The following is a 17,293-nucleotide window of genomic DNA, read 5'->3' on the forward strand; positions in this document are numbered from 1 at the left end:
CTGTAATTGTCCATGGGTACGGCAAGCAGTAAACATCTGTTATTGTTGTTACAGTAAATCGTATTCACAATTATTAAACAAATGAAGACACATTCCTCTGTAATTGTCCATGGGTACGGCAAGCAGTAAACATCTGTTCTTGTTGTTACAGTAAATCGTATTCACAATTCTGGGTGAGTGCAACACATACATTAGTTCCAATCAAACCAGTTTGTGGTTTAACGAGTTTGTGGAATGCTTTTAGGTTTTAGTTTCACCTTTGTACTTACCAGCATAACGGAAGCCTGTTATTTCACACTGAAGATGGGAGACATGATCTTCTGTTACCCCGAACTCTGATCACGGCTTATAGTAACAACAATAACAGTTGTTTACTGCATGCTTTATTCATGGATATAGTAGAGGAATGCGTCCTAATTTATTTACTGCATTCTGTAGGTCGTTCATGTTATTGTTGTGGTCTTCAGTCCTGAGACTGGTTTGATGCAGCTCTCCATGCTACTCTATTTTGTGCAGGCTTCTTCATCTCCAAACTACTACAACTACAACTACTGCAACCTACATCTTTCTGAATCTGCTTAGTGTATTCATCTCTTGGTCTCCCTCTACGGGTTTTACCCTCCACGCTCCCCTCCGGTCCGCAGCTCGTGGTCGTGCGGTAGCGTTGTCGCTTCCCACGCCCGGGTTCCCGGGTTCGATTCCCGGCGGGGTCAGAGATTTTCTCTGCCTCGTAATGACTGGGTATTGTGTGATGTCCTTAGGTTAGTTAGATTTAAGTAGTTCTAAGTTCTAGGGGACTGATGACCACAGATGTTAAGTCCTATAGTGCTCAGAGCCATCATACTCCCCTTCGATACTAAATTGGTGATCCCTTGATGCCTCAAAACATGCCCTACCAACCGATCCCTTCTTCTAGTCAAGTTATGCCACAAACTCCTCTTATCCTCAATTCTATTCAATACCTCTTCATTAGTTATGTGATCTACCCACCCAATCTTCAGCATTCTTCTGTAGCACCACATTTCAAAAGCTTCTATTCTCTTCTTGTCCAAACTATTTATCGTCCATGTTTCACTTCCATACATGGCTACACTCCATACAAATACTTTCAGAAACGACTTCCTGACACTTAAATCTATACTCGATGTTAACAAATTTCTCTTCTTCAGAAACGCTTTCCTTGCCATTGCCAGTCTACATTTTATATCCATCATCAGTTATTTTGCTCCCCAAATAGCAAAACTCCTTTACTACTTAAAGTGTCTCATTTCCTAATCTAATTCCCTCAGCATCACTCGACTTAATTCGACTACATTCCATTATGCTCGTTTTGCTTTTGTTGATGTTCATCTTATATCCTCCTTTCAAGACACTATCCATTCCGTTCAACTGCTCTTCCAAGTCCTTTGCTGTCTCTGACAGAATTACAATGTCATCAGCGAAACTCAAAGTTTTTATTTCTTCTCCATGGATTTTAATGCTTACTCCGAATTTATCTTTTGTTTCCTTCACTGCTTGCTCAATATACAGATTGAATAACGTAGGGGATAGGCTACAACCCTGTCTCACTCCCTTCCCAACCATTGCTTCCCTTTCATGCCGCTCGACTCTTATAACTGCCATCTGGTTTCTATACAAATTGTAAATAGTCTTTCGCTCCCTGTAGGCAGACGCACTTTCATAATCGGCCCTCAGTCAGTTCTGTTTGCATTGATTCTATGAGGAGGGCCCATGAGGCTTAGTCCCTGAGAACATGTTGTGTTAGTTACAGCTGTAGCTGCAGTTCAAATGTTCAAATGTGTGTTAAATCTTAAGGGACTTAACTGCTAAGGTCATCAGTCCCTAAGCTTACACACTACTTAACCCAAATTATCCTAAGGACAGACACACACACCCATGCCCGAGGGAGGACTCGAACCTCCGCCGGGACCAGCCGCACAGTCCATGACTACAGCGCCCTAGACCGCTCGGCGTAGCTGCAGTCCTACGAACTACTGAAGATAAGTAATTTTCATTGTACTATGTGTTTCTTGAATAATAATCCTTCTCTCTAACAGTGTGCCGTACCGCATATTATTGGAACCTGTACTCCTTCAGCTCGTATCAACTCGGCCTCCTACTTATTTGCATTTAGTAATGAGCTGAAAACAGCGGCGCGTTTCTACTCCTTTGTCATCTAATGAGCATTGTCAACCATATTTTCCAAGTAGAGGTTGAAAAGGGTAGGTGATAGACAGCATCCTCGTCTTACTCCTTTTCCTAGTCGGATCCAGTTTGTACTTTCTCCTCTCACTTTAACTGAGGCTTTTTGATTAAGATATAATGAATTTACAAGTCTTCTGGTTTCCAGTCCACTCTCTTTTCCCTCATAATGGTCGCCAGCTTGTCCCAAACCACGTGTAGGTCTCTTCCTTTTTCAGTAAACCTTTCTCCCAAGATTCGCAGGAGGGGTAGGCAGAAAATAAATCCTCTACATCCATTTCCCCTCCATCTTCTTCTTCCCGTATCCTAGCAATTTTCTTTTCAAAATCTGGATCATCCCCTTTCAGTACTTCGGTTCGTCTTCTTTTTCGTCACGTTCATGAAACCTGCTCCATTTTTCCCACCTGTATAATATATTAGAAAAATGTTAGGCCTTCAAACTTACAAGGATGCCTAAAAGATAAGACAGTTAGATGCATCTAGTTCTACTCACTAGAAATATAAGTATCACTTTTAGAAATACGTGTCTAATAGACACGAAGCGAGACCTGCGTTATTGGCAATATGTGTTTCACAGACAACGTGATATTTGAGAAAACAACTATTATCTCACTTATGACCGTCAATATCAACAGTGACTGACACCACAACACTAACAAAGAAATTGTACGGAGCTACAAAAGCATTCTGGCCAATATCGCAATAAATATTGTCAGAAACAAATGAGTAAGTTTGTGGCACTGTGGCAGCAGAAAAATATTGGTTTTTCAGGAATAGCAGCCGCTAGGTCTTTTCGGAAATTGAGCTCCGTTAGCCTATTAAAAAAGTAGTACTTAGGTATTTAAAGCAAATATATTGCAAAATTCTTAAAATCTGCACCATTGTATCGTCTCTATACAGGGTGTTACAAAAAGGTACGGCCAAACTTTCAGGAAACATTCCTCACACACAAATAAAGAAAAGATGTTATGTGGACATGAGTCCGGAAACGCTTCATTTCCATGTCAGAGCTCATTTTAGTTTCGTCAGTATGTATCAAATTGTAAATTTTTACAATCAACATGTGTAGGCTGACGAGAATCCGCACGCAATTGTGCAATCATGTCATCATCACAGGCATTGTTGGTGATGTCTTGATTGGGCCCCATGTTCTTCCACCTACGCTCAATGGAGAACGTTATCATGATTTCATACGGGATACTCTACCTGTGCTGCTAGAACATGTGCCTTTACAAGTACGACACAACATGTGGTTCATGCACGATGGAGCTCCTCCACATTTCAGTCGAAGTGTTCGTACGCTTCTCAACAACAGATTCGGGACCGATGGATTGGTTGAGGCGGACCAATTCCATGGCCTCCACGCTCTCCTGACCTCAACCCTCTTGACTTTCATTTATGGGGGCATTTGAAAGCTCTTGTCTACGCAACCCCGGTTCCAAATGTAGAGACTCTTCGTGCTCGTATTGTGGACGGCTGTGATACAATACGCCATTCTCTAGGGCTGCATCAGCGCATCAGGGATTCCATGCGACGGAGGGTGGATGCATGTATCCTCGCTAACGGAGGACATTTTGAACATTTCCTGCAACAAAGTGTTTGAAGTCACGCTGGTACGTTCTGTTGCTATGTGTTTCCATTCCATGATTAATGTGATTTGAAGAGAAGTAATAAAATGAGCTCTAACACGGAAAGTAAGCGTTTCCGGACGCATGTCCACATAACATATTTTCTTTCTTTGTGTGTGAGGAATGTTTCCTGAAAGTTTGGCCGTACCTTTTTGTAACACCCTGTACACTATCACCATTTCGATGTAAGCTTTTCCATTTACCATAATGAGCTGAAAAACTCGATAGGCACAAAAATGTGCCTCCCGAGATTACAGCCATCCCGTGACGACATCCTGATGTTCTTCTTCAGAGTTAAAGCGTTGGGAGCCAAAACATTTTTTCATATGCATGATGTCACTTGGAACAAAGTTTGGGGCGTGGTTCAGATGTACAGGAACATCTCACTTGAACTGGCCCATCAATCATTGCAGTGCAGAAAGAGCAACACCAATAGTCAATAGACTCTGTCGCTCACTTTCAATAACTTATCGCAGTTTCTTTTATGTCGTACAGTTGGCTTCCATGCTCTACTGAATTTACAAACAAGATTGGTTTAGCATTCCAAGACAGGTAGACAGCGTCTGGAGTACTTTTTTCGTTTGCTGTGCGAAGCGGTGCGGCATTACACCACTGACCACTCTTTTGTCCCCGTGTTAGCATAGGAAATCTGTGTCTCATTACCGAACAGTACTATGCTCAGTCCATCTTCCGCTTCGTAACGGAAAAAAGTGGGACAAGCAGTTACATAGTTGAGTTGCGTAGTTCTCATAAATGGGCGATGAACTAGGCTTTCCAGGTCCAAAAACACAAAAGCCGCACTCAGCGTTATATTTAGCCGGATATTTTGCCCTAAAAGCCGGATTACTTATTGTAATTAGAAATAGTCAGTTGCATATTTTCAGCCTTTTGTTAATAAATCAATTAGTGTGAATTTCCCTCGAGATCTACCCTAAACATGCTTAAAATCAAAAAAAAAAAAAAAAAAAAAAAAGAACAGCCAGTGAACAGCGTTATAATTTGGTTATTATGATAGCAACTAAGTGTTCAGTCTTCTTCTTAAGATAACCTTATGTAAAAAAAAATTCATTAAACAAAATACACAATTATCTGTTCTTCTGGGATGGAAACGAAAGACAGCCAATAACTTTGGTCACCTCAGCCAAACTCGTACAGAAACGATATTAGCTGTAGTTAAATATTAATATTTCTCATTTGAACCTACTTTACCAAGAACGTTATTTACTTCTAAATCATTTCTTGGAACTGTTGACAGGATAATTTTAAGTTCAAAAAAAAAATCCTTTTTGTTTCTGTGTCGATTTGCGATACTGTGTTTTTGTTCACTGGCGTTTATGAAAGACAATAACTTTAATTAACTGGTATATCTAACTATATCAATATTGTATATCTCCTTATTCCTCTACATACTTTATTCATCGTGCTCACGTTCTTAGCGTGGAATGGGTTTTAGCTGTGCGCTCTTTACGTCATCGCTAAAACGCCTAACAAAAGCCGGGAAGGCCAGACTTGTTATGTTTGGCAGGACATGTCCGGCGAAAGCCGAAGTCCTGGTAAGCGTAGTTGGAACCCACTGATAATGGAACTTGTTGTAGTCGATCCGTTTGGCCACAGTCGCACGCAAAACATTCTACGAATCCGCGGAAAGCTGTCAAAAGACATTCTGCACCAGTACGTCTCTAAGAGCAGAGTGATTGTCACTTCTATCATCATCATCATCAGCGTTCGAAATCCACTCTAAAGAAACCGACACCACTAACGCACAACACATTCATTAATTATATCCTGTACGTATACTTCAAATTTCATGATGAATGTCAACAGCGTTGATATTAGTCGCCACTAATACCCTTTTGACGGAATAGACTTCTCATTTGGCAGGATTTGCAATTGCAAAATCATTTTGAACACCTATTGCAGAAACGAGAAGTGATGTTGTTTTCTTCCTATCGCAGCTGTAAATACACCTACCTGCATGAGTCAGTGTAATGACTGTTTTGTTTACCCACTACTTCAGATTCTGTCTGAAAATGAAGTTCTGGAGTTCATTTTCTGACTACGCCCCGTTTTTCATGCATATGTTTAGACGCTTAGTTCCTGAGATCTGCAACACTATTAGTACACCATTTACAACGATGACGAAGCCCTTCTACACTAATGGCAAACTCTAGGACGTGATGTACAAACACTAAATTTGTACGAGGCATTGAGAGATAGTAGTGAGGGTAATGATTAAAAGGGATGTGTTGCGTACAGAGAAGCAACGATTTTGTGAGTTTGAAAATATTTTTCCAGTAACAACTGTATTTTCCTTGTTGAAAAAGCACTCCGTAGTTTCAAAAGTTGTACTAGCTTAGTACCCACTGCAGACAAGCCAGATCGGAGTCTACAAGCAACTGCGTGCAATTGCTTGAATTTCAGCGAAGTCATATTGTGGGCCTGTAAGATGCTGGATGGCCCAACATATTGGTCTCTACGTATGTATTGAGTATCATACAGGGTGTTTCAAAAATGACCGGTATATTTGAAACGGCAATAAAAACTAAACGAGCAGCGATAGAAATACACCGTTTGTTGCAATATGCTTGGGACAACAGTACATTTTCAGGCGGACAAACTTTCGAAATTACAGCAGTTACAATTTTCAACAACAGATGGCGCTGCAAGTGATGTGAAAGATATAGAAGACAACGCAGTCTGTGGGTGCGCCATTCTGTATGTCGTCTTTCTGCTGTAAGCGTGTGCTGTTCACAACGTGCAAGTGTGCTGTAGACAACATGGTTTATTCCTTAGAACAGAGGATTTTGCTGGTGTTGGAATTCCACCGCCTAGAACACAGTGTTGTTGCAACAAGACGAAGTTTTCAAGGAGGTTTAATGTAACCAAAGGACCGAAAAGCGATACAATAAAGGATCTGTTTGAAAAATTTCAACGGACTGGGAACGTGACGGATGAACGTGCTGGAAAGGTAGGGCGACCGCGTACGGCAACCACAGAGGGCAACGCGCAGCTAGTGCAGCAGGTGATCCAACAGTGGCCTCGGGTTTCCGTTCGCCGTGTTGCAGCTGCGGTCCAAATGACGCCAACGTCCACGTATCGTCTCATGCGCCAGAGTTTACACCTCTATCCATACAAAATTCAAACGCGGCAACCCCTCAGCGCCGCTACCATTGCTGCATGAGAGACATTCGCTAACGATATAGTGCACAGGATTGATGACGGCGATATGCATGTGGGCAGCATTTGGTTTACTGACGAAGCTTATTTTTACCTGGACGGCTTCGTCAATAAACAGAACTGGCGCATATGGGGAACCGAAAAGCCCCATGTTGCAGTCCCATCGTCCCTGCATCCTCAAAAAGTACTGGTCTGGGCCGCTATTTCTTCCAAAGGAATCATTGGCCCATTATTCAGATCCGAAACGATTACTGCATCACGCTATCTGGACATTCTTCGTGAATTTGTGGCGGTACAAACTGCCTTAGACGACACTGCGAACACCTCGTGGTTTATGCAAGATGGTGCCCGGCCACATCGCACGGCCGACGTCTTTAATTTCCTGAATGAATATTTCGATGATCGTGTGATTGCTTTGGGCTATCCGAAACATACAGGAGGCGGCGTGGATTGGCCTCCCTATTCGCCAGACATGAACCCCTGTGACTTCTTTCTGTGGGGACACTTGAAAGACCAGGTATACCGCCAGAATCCAGAAACAATTGAACAGCTGAAGCAGTACATCTCATCTGCATGTGAAGCCACTCCGCCAGACACGTTGTCAAAGGTTTCGGGTAATTTCATTCAGAGACTACGCCATATTATTGCTATGCATGGTGGATATGTGGAAAATATCGTACTATAGAGTTTCCCAGACCGCAGCGCCATCTGTTGTTGAAAATTGTAACTACTGTAATTTCGAAAGTTCGTCTGCCTGAAAATGTACTGTTGTCCCAAGAACATTGCAACAAACGGTGTATTTCTATCGCTGCTCGTTTAGTTTTTATTGCCGTTTCAAATATACCGGTCATTTTTGAAACACCCTGTAGTTGGTGCGGTCATAAAAGTGCATTTGCTCATCGTTCTATTTTCGGTCTGCAGCGGCAGCCAGATACATTCCCAGACAAGATGAACGAACGTAACTGGTTCTACAACGACCGCAGCACGCAATCTGTAGTTAGCTCCTTCAGAAACAGTCTGCGTTACGAGGGAGAGTGCTCCAAGCCAGGTAAGTAAAAATGCTGAAAAGTTGAAATTTAGTGACAATACCGAACTGTGTTAGCGACATTTCTGGTTGAGCCTCGAACAATAGGATGTATCCTCAGCTGCTATGATCTTTTTAGTCTTCGTTTAGAGAAACACTGAACAGCCCATAACACAATCATAGCATCATACAGCCGTTTTAGATGCCGTTTCTGCAGTGTGAGGTAGGTGCGTTCTTCCAACAGCAAACATCGTGTGAAAGTGTCTTGCTGTATCTGTCAAACGCAATCTAAACAACATTTAATCAATTTCCATGACTAGATCACAAGATCTGCCTGCTGCCCCCTACACCAACTGAGCACGTGTGAGACAATCACGATTAATTCAAATGTCATTTCTGGCCAGACTTAAGATTTCACGTATTCTGAGAAATATACCACCCAGGAACGTATTCATAAAGATGAGGCACAACGTTTGTGATGTACCATCACAAACGTATGTATTCTCACCCGGCTGATTGGCTACAGAGTTCGAGAGAGGGGAGGGAGAGTATTGAGGGAGAGCTCTACAGTCAAGTACAAGAGCCGAGAGAATAGATGCAGTCTTGGTCATCCAAACGTATTTACCCATTTTACCTAACCAATGCACCAGTGTATGGAGTACGAGAACAATAATAACCATCAATAAATTAATGTTAATATGCGAACATTAAGAAAAAAAATAACAGTGAAGAAAAAGGACAAAGTTGAGAAACAGAGCTAGGCTGCAAGTAACATAATATAAAGTTTTAATACCTGCTATTTGAAACACGAGAATCCTTAGATAATACTTTAGGATCTATGTCAGGACTGGAAGCTAAGTTAAAATAAATGCAGAAGAACATGCAATTACTTGTCTTGATACTTTAAATTTAGTAATGAATTGAGTGTCGTCGTAACTGCCGTCTCCTTCACGTCTGCTGTACAGCGAGCTACCTTCATTTAAGTATTAACTGTATTTTTCTTACTTGTCACTTCATCTTCCGTGTGTTTTTGCTTTTAGGAAGCTTTAATTGTCGAGTGCTAGTAATAGTGTTCCATAGATTTCGTGTTTGTTTTGAATACAGTCAGAGAGAGTCCCTTTAGTCAACTATAGTGCCAGTAGTGCTAGTATTTGTTTTCAATACAGTCCAGAGGCAGGTAGTGCTATTTTCTTTGTTTTCTACAAAAAGTGGCTAGCAACCACAGTTTAGTCAACAATCAGCCGCCTTTAGTGAATTAGCAGTCTAGTTAAAAGTTGTGATTCTTGAGTTTCTCCCGGCGTATTTGATAGTCAAAATATCCACGGGTGTGCTGCCGGTCTATAGTGTCCAACGGGCACAATATTTCGGCGATCATACATGTCGCCATCATCAGGTGAACTGACGGACTGAGCTCCTGTGAACGTGCCGGCACGGAGATCCGTACGCTATGGCTGCTCAGAGGGAACTGGGTTCGGTCGCGGCGGCGGCCGATTTAAATACCCTCCGCCCGCGGCGGGCTCCCTCCGGCGTCCGCGCCCCGCGCCACGGTCGCGCGGTGGAACAGATTGCGACGGCGTCTGAGATGACGTCGGTGTGATGGCTCTGTCCGCCGTGGTTGTCACAACTATACGTTTGCTCGATTTACTCTTGATTAACCCAATCGCTGGTTCCCAAGCCTTGCTAAGATTATAGCCACAGTCACGGTTTATGAGGTTGTCATTGGTGCGAATTTCGATGGCCTCTCTAACAACGCTGTCCCAGTATCTCGGATCTCCGTGCCGGCACGTTCACAGGAGCTCAGTCCGTCAGTTCACCTGATGATGGCTACATGTATGATCGCCGAAATATTGTGCCCGTTGGACACTATAGACCGGCAGCACACCCGTGGATATTTTGACTTGTTAAAAGTTGATTAACTCTCTACAGTAAATTGATTTCTTAGGATGGATAGGATGTGTGACTGCTGTGTACGGACGCAGGAGGAGCTGGCCACTGTTCGCGAACAGCTGAATGTGTTGATGGCCGCGGTCAGCCGTCTTCAGGCTGCTGCCTCGGAGTGTAGCGGCAGTGGGGAGTCTGGTGCGTCGCATGGTACACCCCAGGTGTTACATGCTTCACCCACTGTCCCTGCTGTCGAGACATCATCGCGGGTACCGGGCGCGGTTGGGCCACCCTCTCCACAAGGGGAGTGGCGGGTTCAGCGGCGTTCACGGCGTACCAGACGGAGGGTCAATGTGGAGGCTGGCCGTGTGGCATCGCCCGCTCTGCCTGTGAGTGGACATGTGGCCGCTCCTTCAGCAAGGTCCGAGCAGGCACACGGGGGATGGGTTTATTAGTTATTGGGAGCTCCAACGTTAGGCGGGTGATGGAGCTCCTTAGGGAAATAGCGGAAAGGTCGGGGAAGAAGGCAAGTGTTCACTCTGTCTGCTTGCCGGGGGGTCTCATCCGAGATGTGGAGGAGGCCCTGCCGGCGGCGATAGAGAGTACTGGGTGCACCCGACTGCAAATTGTTTCTCATGTCGGCACCAATGACTCCTGCCGTCTGGGTTCAGAGGTCATCCTCAGTTCGTACAGGCGGTTGGCGGAATTGGTGAAGGCGGAAAGCCTCGCTCGCGGAGTGGAATCAGAGCTAACTATTTGTAGTATCGTTCCCAGAACCGATCGCGGTCCTCTGGTTTGGAGCCGAGTGGAAGGCTTAAACCAGAGGCTCGGACGATTCTGCGGAGATCTGGGGTGCAAATTTCTCAACCTCCGCCATCGGGTGGAGAAATGTAGGGTTCCCCTGAATAGGTCAGGCGTGCACTACACGCAGGAAGCGGCTACAAGGGTAGCGGAGTACGTGTGGAGTGCACATGTGGGTTTTTTTGGGTTAGAGAATTCCCTCCCTAGGCCCGACAAGACGCCTCCTGAGACGCGCCAAGGTTGGAGTAGGCAAAATGCAACAGGGAATAACAATATTAATGTGCTAATAGTAAACTGCAGGAGCGTCTATAGAAAGGTCCCAGAACTGCTCTCATTAATAAACGGTCACAACGCCCATATAGTACTAGGGACAGAAAGTTGGCTGAAACCAGACGTAAACAGTAATGAAATCCTAAACTCAGATTGGAATGTATACCGCAGAGACGGGCTGGACAGTGAAGGGGGAGGCGTGTTTATAGCGATAAGAAGTGCAATAGTGTCGAAGGAAATTGACGGAGATCCGAAATATGAAATAATTTGCGTGAAGGTCACGGTTAAAGCAGGCTCAGACATGGTAATTGGATGTCTCTATAGGCCCCCTGGCTCAGCAGCTGTTGTGGCTGAGCACCTGAAGGATAATTTGGATAATATTTCGAGTAGATTTCCCCACCATGTTATAGTTCTGGGTGGAGATTTTAATTTGCCGGATATAGACTGGGAGACTCAAACGTTCATAACGGGTGGCAGGGACAAAGAATCCAGTGAAATTTTTTTAAGTGCTTTATCTGAAAACCACCTTGAGCGGTTAAACAGAGAACCGACTCGTGGCGATAACATATTAGACCTTCTGGTGACAAACAGACCCGAACTATTTGAAACAGTTAACGCAGAACAGGGAATCAGCGATCATAAAGCGGTTACTGCATCGATGATTTCAGCCGTAAATAGAAATATTAAAAAAGGTAGGAAGATATTTCTGTTTAGCAAAAGTGACAAAAAGCAGATTACAGAGTACCTGACGGCTCAACACAAAAGTTTTGTCTCAAGTACAGATAGTGTTGAGGATCAGTGGACAAAGTTCAAAACCGTCGTACATAATGCGTTAGATGAGTATGTGCCAAGCAATATCGTGAGAGATGGAAAAGAGCCACCGTGGTACAACAACAGAGTTAGAAAACTGCTACGGAAGCAAAGGGAACTTCACAGCAAGCATAAACATAGCCAAAGCCTTGCAGACAAACAAAAATTACGCGCAGCGAAATGTAGTGTGAGGAGGGCTATGCGAGAGGCGTTCAATGAATTCGAAAGTAAAGTTCTATGTACTGACTTGGCAGAAAATCCTAAGAAATTTTGGTCTTATGTCAAAGCAGTAGGTGGATCAAAAGAAAATGTCCAGACACTCTATGACCAAAATGGTACTGAAACAGAAGATGACAGACTAAAGGCCGAAATACTAAAAGTCTTTTTCCAAAGCTGTTTCACAGAGGAGGACTGCACTGTAGTTCCTTCTCTAGATTGTCGCACAGATGAAAAAATGGTAGATATCGCAGTAGACGACAGAGGGATAGAGAAACAATTAAAATCGCTCAAAAGAGGAAAGGCCGCTGGACCTGATGGGATACAAGTTCGTTTTTACGCAGAGTACGCGAAGGAACTTGCCCGCCTTCTTGCAGTGGTGTACCGTAGGTCTCTAGAAGAGCGTAGCGTTCCAAAGGATTGGAAAAGGGCACAGGTCATCCCCGTTTTCAAGATGGGACGTCGAATAGATGTGCAGAACTATAGACCTATATCTCTAACGTCGATCAGTTGTAGAATTTTGGAACATGTACTATGTTCGAGTATAATGACTTTTCTGGAGACTAGAAATATACTCTGTAGGAATCAGCATGGGTTTCGAAATAGAGGGTCGTGTGAAACCCAGCTCGCGCTATTCGTCCACGAGACTCAGAGAGCCATAGACACGGGTTCCCAGGCAGATGCCGTGTTTCTTGACTTACGCAAGGCGTTCGATACAGTTCCCCACAGTCGTTTAATGAACAAAGTAAGAGCATATGGACTATCAGACCAATTGTGTGATTGGATTGAAGAGTTCCTAGGTAACAGAACGCAGCATGTCATTCTCAATGGAGAGAAGTCTTCCTAAGTAAGAGTGGTTTCAGGTATGCCGCAGGGGAGTGTCATAGGACCGTTGCTATTCACAATATACATAAATGACCTTGTGGATGAAATCGGAAGTTCACTGAGGCTTTTTACAGATGATGCTGTGGTGTATCGAGAGGTTGTAACAATGGAAAATTGCACTGAAATGCAGGAGGATCTGCAGCGAATTGACGCATGGTGCAGGAAATGGCAATTGAATCTCAATGTAGACAAGTTGTAACGCCGGAAATGCATATCCTCCTATTTCCATCTATTGTACTATAATTTGTTTTCCTTATTTTTGTTACCTGAATATATGACATTTCTGTGTCTTTACATATTGTAATTGTTTTACTATTTGCATATATATATTTATGCATTTATGTCGATGTATAATTGGTTTGTTTCGTAAATATTATTTGTATTTTTACGCTGGGTCTTGCCTAGGGAAAACTGCTATCGAACGATTACATCGATAGGTCGTGTGAAGACTCAAAGTGTGTAGGACCTTTGGTAGTGTTAACTCTGCCGCGTGGAGCGCGGGCAGAGCTGTGGGAGTCTGGCTGGAGTAGCGAGTGGAGCAGGTGTGTTGTGTGACGCTCCCGCGAGTTGCCGCGCTTTCGTGGTTTGGCAGCATGTAATTGCGCTCGACTCGCGATGATAGTTTCTGACATGGTGTCGCGGACGGGAAGCATTAGCTGGCGCACATCAAGAGCCCGTTTCGCCTGGTGACCGTGTCGAGAAGAAGGCGCGCCAACATCCAGCTTCTGCAACAGCGACGGCCGACAATGAGTGACTGTCGCCACCTCCTCGATCGACGGCTTCAAACCTTCAATCAACCAACAAGGAAGACTAAAAGCACGTAAAGTTTCAGAACTGTATGGCAGACCTTAGCTTTTCAAATTGTTCCATTTGCCTCGCAAAATTACAGCAACTTAGCATGAACCTTTGTTGCTCATTGTCCCAATTGCATTGCCAAGCAGGGTCCCTTCCTTTTCCGAAATGAACCCGAGTGTCGTTGAAATTCAAACGCCAGCATAATTCCATTTCACTGCTTTAATTTCAAAGTTCAATTTAAGTATTCATAGCTGGCTACAATAGTTAGATTACACAAGCACAAATTAAGAGTGCGAGTTTTGTTACCGTATTTTAGCTTACCTGTGACTGCAGCTCAGCTTGGTACGTACAAAATTTTACTATTGTTAATTGTTCAGAATCGTTTAATTCAAGTTCAAAGTTAAATTTCTTCTTTCTAAATTGCGTAGATTCAAGTAGCTTTAGAAATGATTGTTGAGGTAGTCCAAGACTAACTGTATTTCGATGTGCTTCAGAAAGAAAGCTCACTATTAACTTCAGTCACTAAATTAACTTTTGATTTTCCGGTTTCATTAATTCTTTTGCTAAATTAAGTGTAGCGAAATTTATTACTTCTGACAAACTTTCAGTTTTCACACTACACGTGTCAACCTTCAGTTGCCACGCTTCTAGTGCTGATTATATGTGTAATAACCTTTCTTTTTCAGTTATTATAGTAATTGTCCATAGGACTGGCGACCGTAATTTCCCCCAAATCTCAAATATCTAATTACCGCTAGTTGATTGTTAACGTAACGGCCGCACATTTACTTTCTTTATTAACTTTATCCCTATTTCAAAATTAATTTCCATCAGTTTCACTCGCATTTTTCCTTTCATTTAGATGTAACCCTTTCCTCCCTCTTTACCGACAGTTTAACTTCGGTGACGATTGCTTCTCCAAAATTCCCATTTGGTACACGCGGTTTCATTTTTCACTGTCATCAAGGTCGATAAGTGAGGGGGAGGTTACAAAGTGTAATGTGCGGCGAATACACAGAAAGATAGTTTCCTTATCATTTAGCTACAAAATAGCGGGTCAGCAACTGGAAGCAGTTAATTCCATAAATTATCTGGGAGTTCGCATTAGGAGGGATTTAAAATGGAATGATCATATAAAGTTGAACGTCGGTAAATCAGATGCCAGACTGAGATTCATTGGAAGAATTCTAAGGAAATGCAATCCGATAACAAAGGAAGTAGGTTACAGTACGCTTGTTCGCCCACTGCTTCAATACTGCTCAACAGTGTGGGATCCGTACCAGATAGGGTTAATAGAGAAGATCCAACGGAGAGCAGCGGGCTTCGTTACAGGATCATTTAGTAATCGCGAAAGCGTTACGGAGATGATAGATAAACTCCAGTGGAAGACTCTGCAGGAGAGACGCTCAGTAGCTCGGTACGGGCTTTTGATAAAGTTTCGAGAACATACCTTCACCGAAGAGTGAAGCAGTATATTGCTCCCTCCTACGTATATCTCGCGAAGAGACCATGAGGATAAAATCAGAGAGATTAGAGCCCACACAGAGGCATACCGACAATCTTTCTTTCCAAGAACAACACGAGACTGGAATAGAAGGGAGAACCGATAGAGGTACTCAGGGTACCCTCTGCCACACACCGTCAGGTGGCTTGCGGAGTATGGATATAGATGTAGATGCAGATGTAGAATTATCTGACTGACTGTGAAACGTTCCTTTAGATAAATTATACATGACCGTGTTTAAACTGACACACAGTATTTTTAGCGCAACGCAATCTGACTTTCAATAATCCCTACAAAAGAATGGCCCTGACTAACATTAACCTATACGTTCCACAAATCACTTACCTCACAAAAATCTTCGTTACTCGAACTACTGTAATACAGCGAGCGCCATTACTGCCAGCTAAATAAAATATTTAAACTACGGAAGGCGATAGGCATAGTTAGCAAATGAAAGATTTTGATAGAGAACAAACAATGTATTTACCTTAATAGTGTTCAAAAGTCATAATATATACAGCAGTTCATGTCATCCAGTCTTACAAATTTCAAAACTCCGCCATTTCTCACCCCACATCCACCACTGCTGGCGGCTCACCTCCAACTGCGCAACGCTACGCACTGTTAACATCCAGCTGCCCAACACTACAATGACAGACAATAATGCAAACTAGCCACAGACTGCACACAGCACAGCTAGTGATTTTCATACAGAGCGCTACGTGGCGTTACCAATAAGAAAACCTAAACAGCCTACTTACAACTGGTAGAGAAGTAGATCTGCTAACAAGAAAACATACTTCTCATTGATTGTTCAAGGTACTGACGTACTTAACGGAAAATAATAAGTTAATTTCGGTTAAAATATCCAATGATTATGTAACAATAAAATAATAAAAAAGTTTTTGTAACGAAATTTGGGCAAAATGGAACTTTAATCTTTTGAGAACGCATTATACACATCTCTCACTACCAATCAAGTCTCAAAGTATATTCTGCGAAATGTTAGGAAGAAAGCAGATGGTGGAATTGGTGGGCTGATAATGGTTATACTTATGCACAATGGTAATGATAAGAAAAATCCGCCATTCAGTTCGGGAGAAGAGCTTTCTGAGACTTGAAAATTATTACTGGTATGATTTTATTGGACTGTGCATGCGTATTATTCCAACGAATTAGTTATGGACTCCGAGAATATTTCTAGTGAACTAATAAAACAATGTAAATTTCTCATTTTCTTCGCATACCAACGCACATGAGGACAATTATTGAACTATATGAAAAAAGTCGCCACAAATTCTGATCGGTTTGCGATAGGTCGTTGAAACTGCACGGTCGGCCGCGGGGCATGACAGGAATTAGTATGCACATGCGCACGTGCCTTGTTTTGGTTTAGCAACGAAGCCCAGTCTGACTTGGATGGGTTTGCCAATAAGCAAAATTGCTGCATTTGGAAGACTGAGAATCCGCATTTCGCAGTCGAGAAGTCTCTTCACCATCAACGGGTGACTGTGTGGTGTGCAGTGTCCAGTCAAGGAATAATACATGCGATATCCCTGGATGGCACAGTGAATACCGAACGGTACGTGAAGGTTTTGGGAAATGATTTAATTCCTATTATCCAAAATGACCCTGCTTTCAACAAGATGTCGTTTATACAAGACGAAGCTCGAGCCCATCGAAGCAGGAGAGTGTTTGATGTCGTGAAGGAGCACTTTGGGGGCCGCATTCAGGCTCTGGGGTACCCAGGGGCCACTGGCATGGGCCTCGATTGGCCGCCATATTCTCCGGATCTGAACACATGCGATTCCTATTTGTGGAGCTATATTAAAGGCAAAATGTACAGTAATAAACCCAAAACCACTGCTGGGCTGAAAACATTCAGGAGGTCATCGACAGCATCGATGTTTCGACATTTCAGCGGGTCATGCAGAATTTCGTTATTCGTCTGCGCCACATCATCACCGATGATGGCAGGCCTATCGAACATGTCATAACCTAAATCCGAATATGTGTAGTGACGTTTATATGTTGAATAATGTGTGCGTACTCCGTAGTTTGTAATTAACATAAATGTTCTTCATGTAGTTCTATAATTGT

Source organism: Schistocerca americana, chromosome 5, assembly GCF_021461395.2.
Source record: "Schistocerca americana isolate TAMUIC-IGC-003095 chromosome 5, iqSchAmer2.1, whole genome shotgun sequence".
Lineage (NCBI taxonomy): Eukaryota > Metazoa > Arthropoda > Insecta > Orthoptera > Acrididae > Schistocerca > Schistocerca americana.